Source organism: Anser cygnoides, chromosome 16 (assembly GCF_040182565.1).
Source record: "Anser cygnoides isolate HZ-2024a breed goose chromosome 16, Taihu_goose_T2T_genome, whole genome shotgun sequence".
NCBI classification, from domain to species: domain Eukaryota; kingdom Metazoa; phylum Chordata; class Aves; order Anseriformes; family Anatidae; genus Anser; species Anser cygnoides.
In genome coordinates, this window is record NC_089888.1 from 13,432,771 (window position 1) to 13,446,099 (window position 13,329).

At 41.2% G+C, this 13,329-nt stretch overlaps 1 long non-coding RNA gene across 2 annotated transcripts in view; it reads left to right on the forward strand.

The window, feature by feature from the left end:
- Positions 1-13,329, forward strand: part of LOC106043483 (uncharacterized) — a 162,221-nt gene that overhangs the window by 107,884 nt on the left and 41,008 nt on the right. For both annotated transcript variants that reach the window (XR_010825210.1, XR_010825211.1), the window contains one exon: positions 1,891-1,996. This is a non-coding gene — a long non-coding RNA (uncharacterized lncRNA). The remainder of the gene's footprint in view (positions 1-1,890; positions 1,997-13,329) is intronic.

A 13,329-nucleotide genomic window follows, 5' to 3' on the forward strand; every position in this document is an offset into this window, starting at 1 on the left:
AATTGGTGGTACGTTAGCGAAGGAAAGGAGCAGGAATTTTCAAACCAGCATGAAGAAAATAAGAAATTAAAGGCAAAATTCAGAAAATTATGGGGGTAAACGGATGAATGATAGTTTGGGGGATTTGTTTGGAACAGGATTTATTCGGATTGCAACGATCATAAATTGCTACCACTTAGTTACTACTACCATTACCAATCAAGATGAGGAAAATCAGCAGAAATGTACTGGAAGCTGGATTAAATCCAGTGTGTCCTTATCAAAAAACAAAATGAAATGTAGAAACCACAATTTATATGAGGCATGATCCTCCATAGGTTATTTTGGCACCAATACCGATGCTGCCCTTACTTCTGCTTTATCTTCATGGTGACTGTCTCCAAATAACAGAAGAAAGGAGACAGGCAGGGGAGGCTATACTTTATTCAGCAGTGCTTATTTATAGCATTAACTGTATATCTTAAACTGTTGAGATTGTCCTGTTTCAGCCTTTCTTCTTATAATCTACTAGAAAATCGCCTAGTGGGAGTCTTTTAATATTACCCTTTTGACTGCAGCTCTCTGATTTTGATTATGCATTGCGTTGCGGGTGAAATTTGGGTTAAAGATAATTGTAAATATGGTATTGATATTAAATGATGTTTTCCCAACATTGCAATAATGCTTGTTTTGTTTGCTGGAGAGTTTATTACTTTTTGATCAATAGCATGTGAGATTTGTGAGGGAAATTAGCATAGTGAATAACAATTAGGAGAAAAATCAATGGCATTCAGACAAATAAGTGACTTGAAAAAGTCCCATAGGCACACATACACTTACTCAGATTCTTTAGAGTGTAATATATCTCATTTTGAATTCTAGAAGAGGAGAGAGCTATTTGGACCAGAACTGAGACTGATGGCAGTATAATTGAACTACAGCGGGACTATTTGTTGCTATTTAGCGTTTCTAATAGCTCGTATGTATGACTGCTTTGTTCACTGGCTCTATGAACTTCCTTTGACTTCTGTGATATTTTTTATGTGTTCTCTACTGGTCTGCTTTCTTGTGTCACCTACTCTACTTAGGTGACAACACCATGGTTGCCCACACCATGTACTTCTTTCAGTCACCTCATATACTTGCTTTTCCCCTACACATAGTAGGGCCCATCTGCCTTACAAGAGCCAAGAGGGCTTCAGATGAGGTAGGCAAGTGGAAAAGTTCCAAGTAAGCAGATACAACTTGTTCTTCAAAAAAGCTTTAAGCTATGCAGCTCTTTGCCACAGCATGTTACAGATCCTAAAAAGCTTCTAGATTATTTCGTGGAAGAAAATCTACCTAGTGCTATCAAACACAGGAAAACCTTCCTGGCTTAGGAAGCACGTGGTACTGAACATAGTCAAGAGCTCAGTGTTTTGGTTCTCTAGATGTTTGCATTCCTGCTGTGTGCATCTGAGCACACCCCTCTCTGGCAATCCTGTTCAGGAATCAATGTTTAGAATAATAGCTCTGCTTTCCTCTGAATTGAGCTGCTTAATAACTATTGCTGGGGAAATCAATCAGCTCTATGATATCTTATTACTTACGCTAATTTAATCACAAGAAATGGGTCATTGCTTCAGTTCAGAGGGCAAAATGGGTGTGGGTGGATGTGAGGTTGTACAGAGGTAGGAGCAGAGGAAGGGAGACTCCATGATTTGGCACATGAGGGATAGAAATGGTGTGGGCTTTCCCAAGGCTGTACAATGAATGATACGGAGAAAACCCACAACCACGCTCTAGAGCTCCTGGTAATCTATAGGTTATATACGTAATCTATAGGTTATTTTCGATGTTGTTTTCATGTTCCAAAGAATCTTACAGGTGGCTTTTCTTTATTTCCTCTCCATTTTGTTGATCTCTGCACAGGCTAAAAGAGGATGATCATCAAGAGAAACAAGCAAAGAGGAAAGATCTGTGACTTCCGTCAAGGAACTCTGAGCCCACTGCAAGTTTTCACATACCCCAGAGAAAGGTAAATGCAAAGGAACTGTTCATGTGTTCAGTGCGTAATACTTTAAAAGAAGGAAACAACATCTAAACAGGGTGTCTAAAGAAATAAGTTTAATGGACTACATGTGTAAATTCAGCCATGCAGAGATTGTCGTAGCATTTTCAAGCTCTTGCCTAAATTCTATTTACTTGCCTATATACATGACTATGTTATGTAAAACCTTTTTTTACCGTCTTGTACGTAGTGGAGAGTACCATTTTTGTCCGTCACTAAAGAAAGTAAATTAGTAACAATTTCTACACACTGAACTGTATCTGTACTGTGATTTTATTTTCCTCAAAAGATGTCTTTCATTCAGAAGAAAACTGGATGTTTTCTAGGATAACAAAATGTGGAGTTCCAGAAGCTAAAAAATGCCAAATACATTAAGTGTAGCTGTTGTAGAAAGTTATGCATCTGCATGATTTACGCATTTTTGTTTAGGTACTTGTTTAGAGCACCTTGAATTCTTGCAATGTAGACAGGTGTAGATTTTACTCAATCCTGTCGTTTTTGCATGTTTTCCCCTCTAGTACAGAGGAATATGTGAGCTTAGAAGAAACTATTTACAAACTCTAAAGGCTAACACCTTTTCTGGAATGAAACCTTTCCAGTGTTCCAGGATATTGTAAAGAGCAGTCCATGCTGGAGGAAAGGCAGTGAATACATAGTGTTCAAAACTTTAAATTGAATATAGTTTTGTGTGGACAAAAGCAGATGTGTTTTTAAAAGTGCTAACTGATCATGCTTAATCCTTTAAGGAATTGCTTTCTCTGAAATAGTGGAATTGCTTTTAGAGTTGGTCCCTTCCTAGGGGAAAGAAAAGAATCAAAAACTGACCCATCAAATATGTCAGGCTGTTACTAAACCTCACTGTGAAAGCAGCGCCACTTTCCTGACAAATAGATCTTGGACGCTATTAGAAAAACAGAAAGCACTGGTGCTAACTGCTGCACTAACACTATCTAATTCACTTTATTAACTAGGTAATGAACTGAAGCCATTGTGGTCTAATTGAAATAAATAAATACATTAAAACGATGAATTAAAGTAACTGCATTTTGATGGGTTTGGGTTATTCATATTGCTTCAGAATGTTATTTTTAATCCAAACACTGATGGACACATCTTCTTGTGCCCCAGGGATAGTAGAAGTATCTTATTGGCCTCTCTTTTTTTACCCCATTTACTTCACATTTCACACTGCTTCCAGATGATTTTTTCCTAGCAAGATCTGGTTGCTTTAAGAAATAAAAGTGTAAATAAAAAGAACAGGGAAGGCTTCAAATAAGGTTAAAATGAGTACCAAAATATAGGACTCTAGTGCTTAGGTATCTCTTAAGTGCCTTTGAATGTCAAAAGATTTTTAGAAGTAGTCATATTTAGCCAAACTCAGTGACTTAGATGGGGAGTCTGCCACAGGCTTAGGAATGATTTGGCTGATGCAGGGCTCTTTTGAGTGTCTACCCTGAGCTTATTTTTCATCAGCTGCAGCATTTGATGCAATAATATGAAATAACCTTTTAGGAAAGGTTAACTAATCACGCAAAACTCCCCAGTAAAAGAGTTGTCATGTTTTTTCCATCCAACACACTGCGTGGTCCTTCAGTGCTTTGTTACTCCTGTGCATCTGCTCCGTCCTGTTGCTTGGGGATTCCATGTTAACTGCAGGTTTGCTCTGTTCATTGCATTGTGCTAGACAGCTGAAGAATATATTAACTTTGATCTTCCTGGGGGTCAATTTCTGCAGTTGCTACAGAGATGCTTTTTCATCAGGAAGAGGGAGGGAAGTGGCCTCAGTGGTTGTAAATGGGAGGGAGAGTGCTTTCAAGACTCTCTTTGTGAAGCTGTAATCTGAACTATGACTTAGAACTTTGTCTCTGAGGTCTCTTTTCCTCTCCTAACAAGATTATATGGCTTTAACTTGTCCCCTTCTTATTCAGCTAATGATCAGCTGGGCAGGTAGACTACTAACCTCTCTTCTCTTACAGTCTTTTTCATCCAGATGTGCTGTTCTGCTTACAGCAAGATACGCAATTGCTCATAGTCTCAACTTGTTTTCATTGGCACAGGTTGAAAGCTAAATAAACTTTAACTATTCTAGCTTTACACCCTTTTAAACAGGGATATATTTTACTCCCCTACGTAGCTACATCTACAAAGGTAAGTGGCTGTTTGCTGGTTTTAGCCTGTAGCTGTTGTCTGTGTTGGCCTCGTGCTTCTGTGGAAGGAGCAGTTGCAGGGCACAAGTCAAAATCCCTTTAGCAGCTAAAAATGCTTGACCTGGAAGGTGAAGGAATAATTCTTCAAACTACGTGAATTGATTAATTCTGGTTTTAATTCCTCCTTTTCTCTTTTGGTGGTTAAAGTGGGCAGCCCTATGTTTATCAGTTTGCAGATACCACTAAAGGAGCATAAATGAGTGCTTAAAAATGAAATGAAAAAATAGGATCCTGGAATAAGTACATTACTTTAGTGTGTGAAACAAGAACATAAAATTATACCCAAAGGAAAGCCTAAATCTGTAACCTAGTACACTCCTGAGATACTCCAATGCCCTTATTACGTTTATTAATGAGGGCTGTGAGATCTTAACAGGAATGCTGGCACTGCCATTCTGCTCTGTTGCTTTACAGTTTGGGGGAAAGTAATAATATAGATGATTAATTGTAAAGCAGAAGTCCATGGAAGTTTGGGGGCAGAGAATGGTTTCCTTTCTTAAAAATTCTAATTAATTCTGTATCACCTGTTATATAACAGACTCCTGATATCTGCAGTGTCAGAAATCAGGGCCTGATCCTACTTCCCACTGAAATCGATGGGATTTTTGTCATTGATGGAGCAGCTGAGCAAGTGAGTTGCAAGAATTCATTTATTCAACAAATCCGGCTGCTTTCTGCTTATCTCTATTGATTGTACTCATGTCCAATCAGGTTTGCAGCATTAGCTGCATTACCTTACAATAACAGGGTAACTCACTTGGGGCATGTTCTTACCAAGCACTAGAATCCACATGAAGATAAACAGAAGGCACGTTCCATGCAAAGATGCCTTCAGCATTTACAGGGGCAGGTGCCGCTGTTGCTAGTTGTATGACTCAAGGAACCACGTTCCCTTTTTGCAGTTGCCAGGCTCAAGACAGAAATGTGAAGTGGCTTGTGAAAGTTGAGCTAATGCAACGGAAAGATGATGCAGCAACATATAAAAACTTTGGGCTTGGGAAACCTGGCTTCACATTTCAGTTCTCTCACAAGCTTCTGTATCGCCTTCTGAGTCTGTCTGTCATCTGTCATATGGGCTTCAGGCAGCCTTTCCTCACGGGATGTGATGCTGGTGTGCAGACTCACTGCAGGCAGCAATGCTGTCTTGGCACCCTGGAGGAGGGCTTGGGCAGGCAGCCTGGGCAGAGGTGTGCCCTCCTGCATCGCTGCGCTGCTGTCACTCCTACCTTTGGCTGCCTCTGGACAGTTGTAGTCAGCCAGAGGGGAACCAGGAATAGGACTGAGGTTCCTGTGGGCAGCCTTGCTCCCCGTGTCTGCCAGCCTGGTGGTAGGCATGCTCTGAAAAGGGGGAAAGAATGTTATTTTCCATTTTCTAACTGGGTGTCGTAAACCACTTGCACTAAAAAAGCAAATATTGAAACATCTTCAATGAAACCTTTTCACAAACGTGGAGTTTTGGCCTGGACTTGTATGTAGTTGAGCATACCCAGCACTTCTCCCTCCCCATGGGCACCAGTTTGTGTGTCCCACCTCTCTGTCACACAACAGGAACAGGAGAGCAGGTTTGTTATGTACTGTGAGCAGCTGGAAGTGAGGCAGGGGCAGGAAATTTGTGGAATCGGTGCTGAGCATCCTTTGTTCTGCCTAAGAAGTCACTTTCCAGAGCCTTGTATGTGTCCTCTTTTGAAGGAAGTGGTTTTAGAAGGATAGAACATGTATGACTATAATTCTGGTTTGCAAATAAATCATCAAAGGGAAATTTTTGCAGGAGCGATTCTAACAAGCTTAGCACAACACATCCTTTTGCTCCAGACTCTTGCCTGGGCCCTGGGCCTGAAATCCTTGATTACTATTGCTTGTTTTTCTTTCCTATTTTGCTTATGTACAGAAGCTTTTGTTTTCTGAACAACTCCTCCACTTTCCATAACTTATAAGCAAAGAAGACAGAGCAGTTCAGTCATTATCCACTTGTTTTCCTTGCATTGTGTGATGTAAATATTGATCTCCTAGACATCTCTTTTTTCATAACGTCATTCAGATTTTCCTACTTCTAGGGTTCGTTATATGCAAGTTACATGATGGACCCGAGGGGTCAACCGTCTGGATTTTGGTGGAGAGATGGTGATGGTGGAACAGTTTGATCTGTGAAGAGATCCATATCTCTTCCCAGGTGATGGTGTGTAGCTTCAGAGCAGTAATTGATTTGGAGATCTAGAGGAGTTGCATGTGGGTACATCAAATATTTGAGTCCTGTGATACAACTTGCTTTCTTGCTGCTTCACACAGATTTATATGGGCACACAGTACAGTATGTCAGCATCAGGTAGATATCAAACCATGGCTATTTGGTTGGTTTAGTTGCTGGATTATTTACTGGACAGTCAGCAGGTAGAACAAGCCTGAATCTGATCCACTTTAGCACTATGCTTCTTGCTGGAGGAAGAGAGGAGTAGCTGGTCACTGAAATAACTAGATGCCTCCTGTTCTACCTGAGAGGTTCCCTTCAAGATCAGACCCTCCCTGGATACCAAAATACTCTTGCCTATAACTCTGTATTTAATAAAAACCTGCTTTGTTGAACAGCAAACCCTGAAGAATAGCTTCTGCTTTGTTATTTTCCCATAGTCTCTTGAGGGTTGTGTGTGTGTTAAAATTATCAAACCTTTTACTTTTAATCCGAAGCTCACTTTTGCTGATATTGTTATAATTCCTTCCCTTTTCAACCACATCCCCCACCTTTTTTTTTAATATATTATTATTTGAAGAAAAGCAGAGCTAAGACATGATTTAGGACCAGTCAAACCTCTGTGGCTTCCTTTTGCGTAAAGAAGCTGAGTGCAAGATTCTGTGCAAACATCTTTCTGTTTATGTATATAAACTAATTATGGAGACCTCGATCCTGCAAAGAGCTCTGTGTATAAGCCAATGAAGCACCGGAGTTCTGCAGAGGGCAGAGCTCGTAATATAAATACAGCTTACAGCCTTGCCTGAAAACCATATTGCTTTAAACATACTGTTATATTTTAAGTCCTGAGTTCTCTACAAGTACAGTTATATAAGGTTGCGTTCTAAAGATGTGTTCAATTCTGCATTCATACTGGCATAATTACACCGGAGAAGGTAGTCTTTATACAAGTATTACTGTCTTCATTAAAATTTGTATCGGTATAATTTCATTGGTTTGAAAAAAGAAGAAGAAACAGAGAACTGAACAGTATCCTTAGCCAATGTTTTTATCAGTAAAACCTAAATATACATAGATGAGACTGAATACCAGCAGTGCATTTCACAGTTAATTCCCAAGCGTCTTACACTTCAGTGTAGTAAAACCAGTTGTTCAGTGGGATTTAGAAACAGACGTTGACTAATTTTTTTCTAAGTGTTTGTTCTGTAATATAATTAAATGTATTGTTTTGTTGTAAACATTTTTTCAACAGCTCCGGGTACTTTTTGTTTTATTTAGTCCCCCAGACAGACACGATGGGGCAAAGTCTTTGCCATTCTTAAATAACCACAGTGGTTGCACCAACACTTGGCCTACCTAACCTGGTGGCATTCCCCAAAGTGCATGTTTTCTAGTAAAATGGCTGTTGAAATGATTCAAGTGATTGTTGTTGCTCTGCATATTTGCATGAAGAATGATTAGTAGGCTTATGAAACACTTCCTTGAAGTGAAGTCTGCTTTCGTATGGCTTTTGCTCGTAGGAAATCCCATCGCTGAAAAATCTGGTCCACTGAACTCAAGTTTCAAAACACTGGGTATCGTTAACGAACCCAAGTACTGAACACTAACCTCTCTTTCCAAATTCCATTTTGAGCTAAGTTTTTTTTTGCCTGTCAGCCAGTTCCTCGCGTCACTTATCCGTTATCAACGGAAAAATGTATGGAAAGTGTCCTGTAAATGGGAGCAGCTCATCTCTGCTGGGGATTGGTGTGTGGTACCGCCCTGTGAAGTTCCCAGATGTCACCGACTTCACCTTGTGGTACAAATGGAAGCAAATGACAGTTCCCCTTTCTGCCTCGTGCTCATGCAGAAGTTTGTTAGATAAGCAGTAGGTGACTGAAACATGTTGACAAGCAGGGAATAGTCATTAATTATAGATTAATTGCACTCGCAAAGAGTAGCTGACTGGTAGTGGAATGGGTAACTCTTTATTCCTTGATTTATTTAGTGCCTCTTTTTGTGTATTTTCCATGGACTGTGGCAGAAACATCTTTTCAGAATTGATCTACAAATGTGGTGTGCAGACAGAAGGATGAATATTAATATGTCTCAATAGATTTCTAGGCAAAGGGCCTTGGGTCAGGCTAATGGAGAACGGGTGGGAGCAGCTGTAGCACACAGAGCTAGAATTGTGCTGGGTGGCCTGAATGAAGCTCTGAACTTCTTTTGAATATTAGGAGAGTCTGAATTCCCAGGAAATACAGCATTCTCTTCAAAATAGTCACTGAAATCAAGAATATATAGAGGAGAAAAACATACTTTCTCCATCTTCGTTCCCCTAATTTTGATTATTTATTTAACTTCTCTTTCCATTCTCCCCACTTCAGGTTCATTGTATACGTTTTATTCAAGAGGAACTCAGCAGATAAGATGAATGCTGCCGGGGAGGGACTGCTAGCACTGCCCTTAAATTTTCTGTGCCAATTATGAGCACATCTGCAATATGAAGAGGAGAGAGAGCTAGTGGACTGGAAGACCAGAACTGCGTTCAGATCAATAGATGAGCTGACATTGAGGCTAGAGGACTGAGAGAAGTAGTGGAAAGGATAGACATATTTGGCAGATTTCTGAAGGCATTCAGTAGCAACACAGAGATGGAGCTGATAAATCAATAGCTCTTTGGGGAGATTAGATTGATATTTTAAATGTATATGGAACTGTCCTAGCCAGGAAGACCGAACAACCACTGAAGGAACAGATAAGCAGAGAAACATTAATTCATATTTCTATATCATTTTAGTGTGCTTTTTTAAAGAAACTGTGCGGAGCTCAGAACTGCTTTCTGTTTGCAGCTGGGAGGCTGGATCAGATGTAAACCTGAACGGCACTCGGGAATTTCTCAGGCTGGTATGGGTTAAGTTAGCATTAATGAATAAATTATTGCTGTTATGAAAAAGCATTTAACACAGAGGTTGTCGGTTCTCAGCAGGACAGGACTGGGACAATTGTGCAATACTCCTTAAGGGTGGAGGGGAAGTCGGCCCAGTCCCACCATGTATTATCTGTGTGGGGGTGTTTTCAAGAGCCCAAGGATGTAAAGGAAGGCATTATGGCAACCTTCAAACCATGTGATCTGCAGGACTTAGAATCTAAATTATGCTTTGCTGAAGACAAGGAGAGTTTTGTCAATGATCTCAATAGGAGCAAAACTGGCCCTTTGTACACAGGGCTTTGTACTCCTTTTGACCACTCAGGCTGCCTCCTCATGCTACCAATTATATCAGCTGTCATAAATTAGAGACAAAATGCTATAAAGTGGTTTTAATCATCCTGGCATTCCTGGGGTGAACTGCAACTTGTGCTCTGTGCTGATCAGTGTTTGGCTCTCCCACAACGTCCCTCCATCTTCCCTACAAACCTGCTGGAAGTTCAACTTGAAAGTTTTTTTGCAAGCGATACTGTTGTTGTGTTCACCAGATGTTGTGAAGCTAAATTAAAGGATAGCTTGTACTAATGGAATTTCCTAGAAGTTTACAAGTGAATTATTATGGTTGGAAAACTTTGGCTATTTAATATATATTTCCACAGAGGCATGAGGGGGGAGGACTGTGATGAATAAAGTAAATGTATAATGATGCGGGGGGATGTCCTTGGTTTGCCTTCCCTTATTTTGAACTCGATGGAAATTGGATCAACCCAAAGATGGACCACCCACTCATCTGTCCAGATTGCATTAGCCATAGTGGTTTGTCTGGTACTCCTTCACTGTCCAAGACTCACTGGACTGGCCTGTTTAACAGGGATCTGTTACATGCTGAAATATTTTTAGAATAATTTTATTTAAAGAAAACAAAAATACCAACTGCTAAGAGGAAACCAATTCTATGACAGTGGGGTCAGTTTGATCTTGTCTTTAACTGCAAATACCACTTTATTTTATTTGCACTATTTTTATTTGTAAATAGATGACAGATAAGTGTTTCAGATGAAGAGATCATTTCAAAATCACATGCTTTTCTGGAAAATAGCGTATCTCAGCAGGACTTGGAAGGCTCCTAGCTTGAGACACATTGTGTTTGGTGTTGATAACATTGGTCTTTGCAAGTTTATAACCCCTCAGTTACCCTGAACATGGCTGCCTTCTGCGAGGGCTTTTGCTGATTACTGTTAAATTGCAGTATGGTGTAATTAAGAGGAAGGGGGAAATGAGGCCTGCCAACAGTGTAGGGCTTCAAAAATTGCTTATGGGGCTGACAAAACAGATTTCTTCACTCGGGAAATCAGTGTGTTAGTAAAGAAATTGGAATATCACTTTCTTCACTAGATATTTGTGGTTGGACACTTGATCTTCCTCCTTTTGACACAAATACTTGCTTCTCCTTACATATACCATGATTGCTCAAATCATGATCATACACTAATGTGAGACGGGGCTTAGGACCAATTGATTACATGCCTAACTTATTCTGCAGGCACCCTCAGAAAAGGCGAGGCCAGCCAGGCTGTGCTGGCTCCGTTTGTGTTGGGTTATAGAGCTCTGCCTGCAGCTGGCTGAGGCTGATCTTGGGCTCGTGGAGATCTGCGTGGAGGCTCGAATGTCCCTACCTGTAAGCTGGATGATGTTCAGTACTATCTAACATGTGTTCCTGGGGCTCCCAATGCCTTCAGCAATCAACGTGACAGCCTGTGCCCAAAACAAAAAACTCTGGTAGGACATGTTGGATTAGACCGGAAGGTTTTCAGGCCAGTAAATCGGCATGTGTAAAATTGTTATTTTCCTTGGTGATCTTGTCATTCTCAAATGTGAAATGTGAACCATCAACTGGCTTTAGTCTTTTTGTGAAAATTGCCAAAAGAATCTAAGAGGTAGTGGCAAATGTGAACCTAATCCAAAGAAGTTTGGAACCAAACCCACTCAAATTAGGAAATGGAAAAAAAAAAGGGGGGGGGGAAATAAAGGACTAAACATAACTAAATCTGAGGCCAAAACACTAAAATGCCTTAACCAAAGCATTTTGCGTCACTCCAGGGCAGAGATGAAGTCAGGATACTTTAAATGTATCCCTAATCATAATTTGTCTGGATTTCTTTTTAGTTTAACCTAGCTGTTCAATTTTCTTAAGATTGATTTTCAAATGATTTCAATATGTCAATGATTACCCAATTTAATTCTGATTTCATTATGGTTTGCCTTTTTTCTAGGAATATACATATATACTTGTAGCATATGTGCATTCGTGCTTCTGTAGTTGTGTGCACGCACACCTACGCGCATCTGTGACCTCAGATTTGGGAGACCTGGTGGTTGTTCTTGATTCTCCTCTTGCTGTGTGGCTTTACAAATGTTCTTACCTTCCACATGCCCTCTTGCACTTTCCTCTTGCTTGTAAAGGCAATAGCTTTTAGGGAAAGGCTTGCTTTGTTTTTTACAGTGTATACCAGGGGAGCTTGTTGATGGAGATAGTGACTTTTGGCACTACCAAAACCAAGAGGGGAGCATTCAGCTGCAGGCTTACGTTAATAGTTAGCAAACAACACTATTTGTGTGTGCTGGGGTTAAAAAGGACATCCGTATTGGCTTAAACTGACATCTAAGCTTGAGAGGACTACATACACTCCTAGTGTCGTGTTCCCTAGGCCTTGTATTTGGCCATCTCTTCTGCAGTTTAACCATTGGCTGCAAAATGCTGGTTCCTGAAGATGAACGGTGATACACGCTACTGACCAAAACTGCCCAGACCTTGGCAATCGCACCCTTCTGCTTCCCCTTCTCTCCACCCCAGCCCTGTAGGGCAGCCCTGCAGGCACCTCTATCCATCACCCACCCTAACAGTGGCAGGCAACTCTCTGCCCACTTCTCACCGCGTCAGCTCTGTTGATGCCTCAGACAATGGATGGACACGTTTGTCGTAATTCTGTGCAAATCTCTCTCAATGGATATGTATGTTTCTGGCCCTTGGTTCTGCATGGCTTTCCATGTCGGCTCACCCTGCTGCTGTTCCCCACGGACACTATAGCCAAGAGGAAGGAGAGCTGCTTCCAATAGCTCAGCAGCTGCGCCCTGTCAGCCTGTTGAAAGGCAATCTCCCTTAACAATGGGCTAAAACGTTAGCGCTACTGTGCAGACATCACAGGCTTACCCTCACTGAGCAGTACGGTTGTGTATCTCGTGGCTGCCACATACAGGACCTTACCCATCCATCAATATCATCACTTTAAGGGGAGGGGGGGAAGCAGCAGAGACGTGTTCCAAATGGTTTCACACTAGAAGGAAGCGGCAGACTTTGTGTTTGGCACCACGCACTGGAAGTCCCCATGCTGGGCAGCACCTCTCCCCGCGGATGGGCAGGAGGAGTTGCCTCTGGGACGTCATGCCTTTGATTAAAATTGGCAATTGTGAGTCTCCTGCTGGCCCCAAAGCAGCTTGGTGAAATGACTGCTTGTGACAGCACGAGCGCAGAAGCCTGTCATTCAGTTTCCAGCCTGCTTTAGTGTCGATGCAAGCCTTGCCAAAAATATTTCTCCAAGCAACACTTACAGTAAAGCACCCTCCTGTCCTGGAACCTTTACGTTAATTAAATGAAAATAGATCAGGCAAAATCAAAGGTCTTCTTTTGTTGATTAAACCACAGTTTGTGTGGCAAATATCCTCCATCTGCTTACAGAAAATGTTGGCTCCTGAATCCCCATGAACCAACTGCAGCCAGAGGCTGTGCTAGAGCTCTTGAAACCAGACCGAACTCTCCCCACGACAGCACTGCCCCGTGCTGCCCCAGCCCCTCCTGCGCCTGCTCTCCCCTAGGCATTGCCGAGGCAGGTCTAGCTGTGGAGTTGAGTCTTATTGGAAATGTAAAATGAATATCTAATAACAGGGCAATTTAGTAGAGCAATTCCAAATGGCTGAAGCAGATTTATATCAGCACATTGAT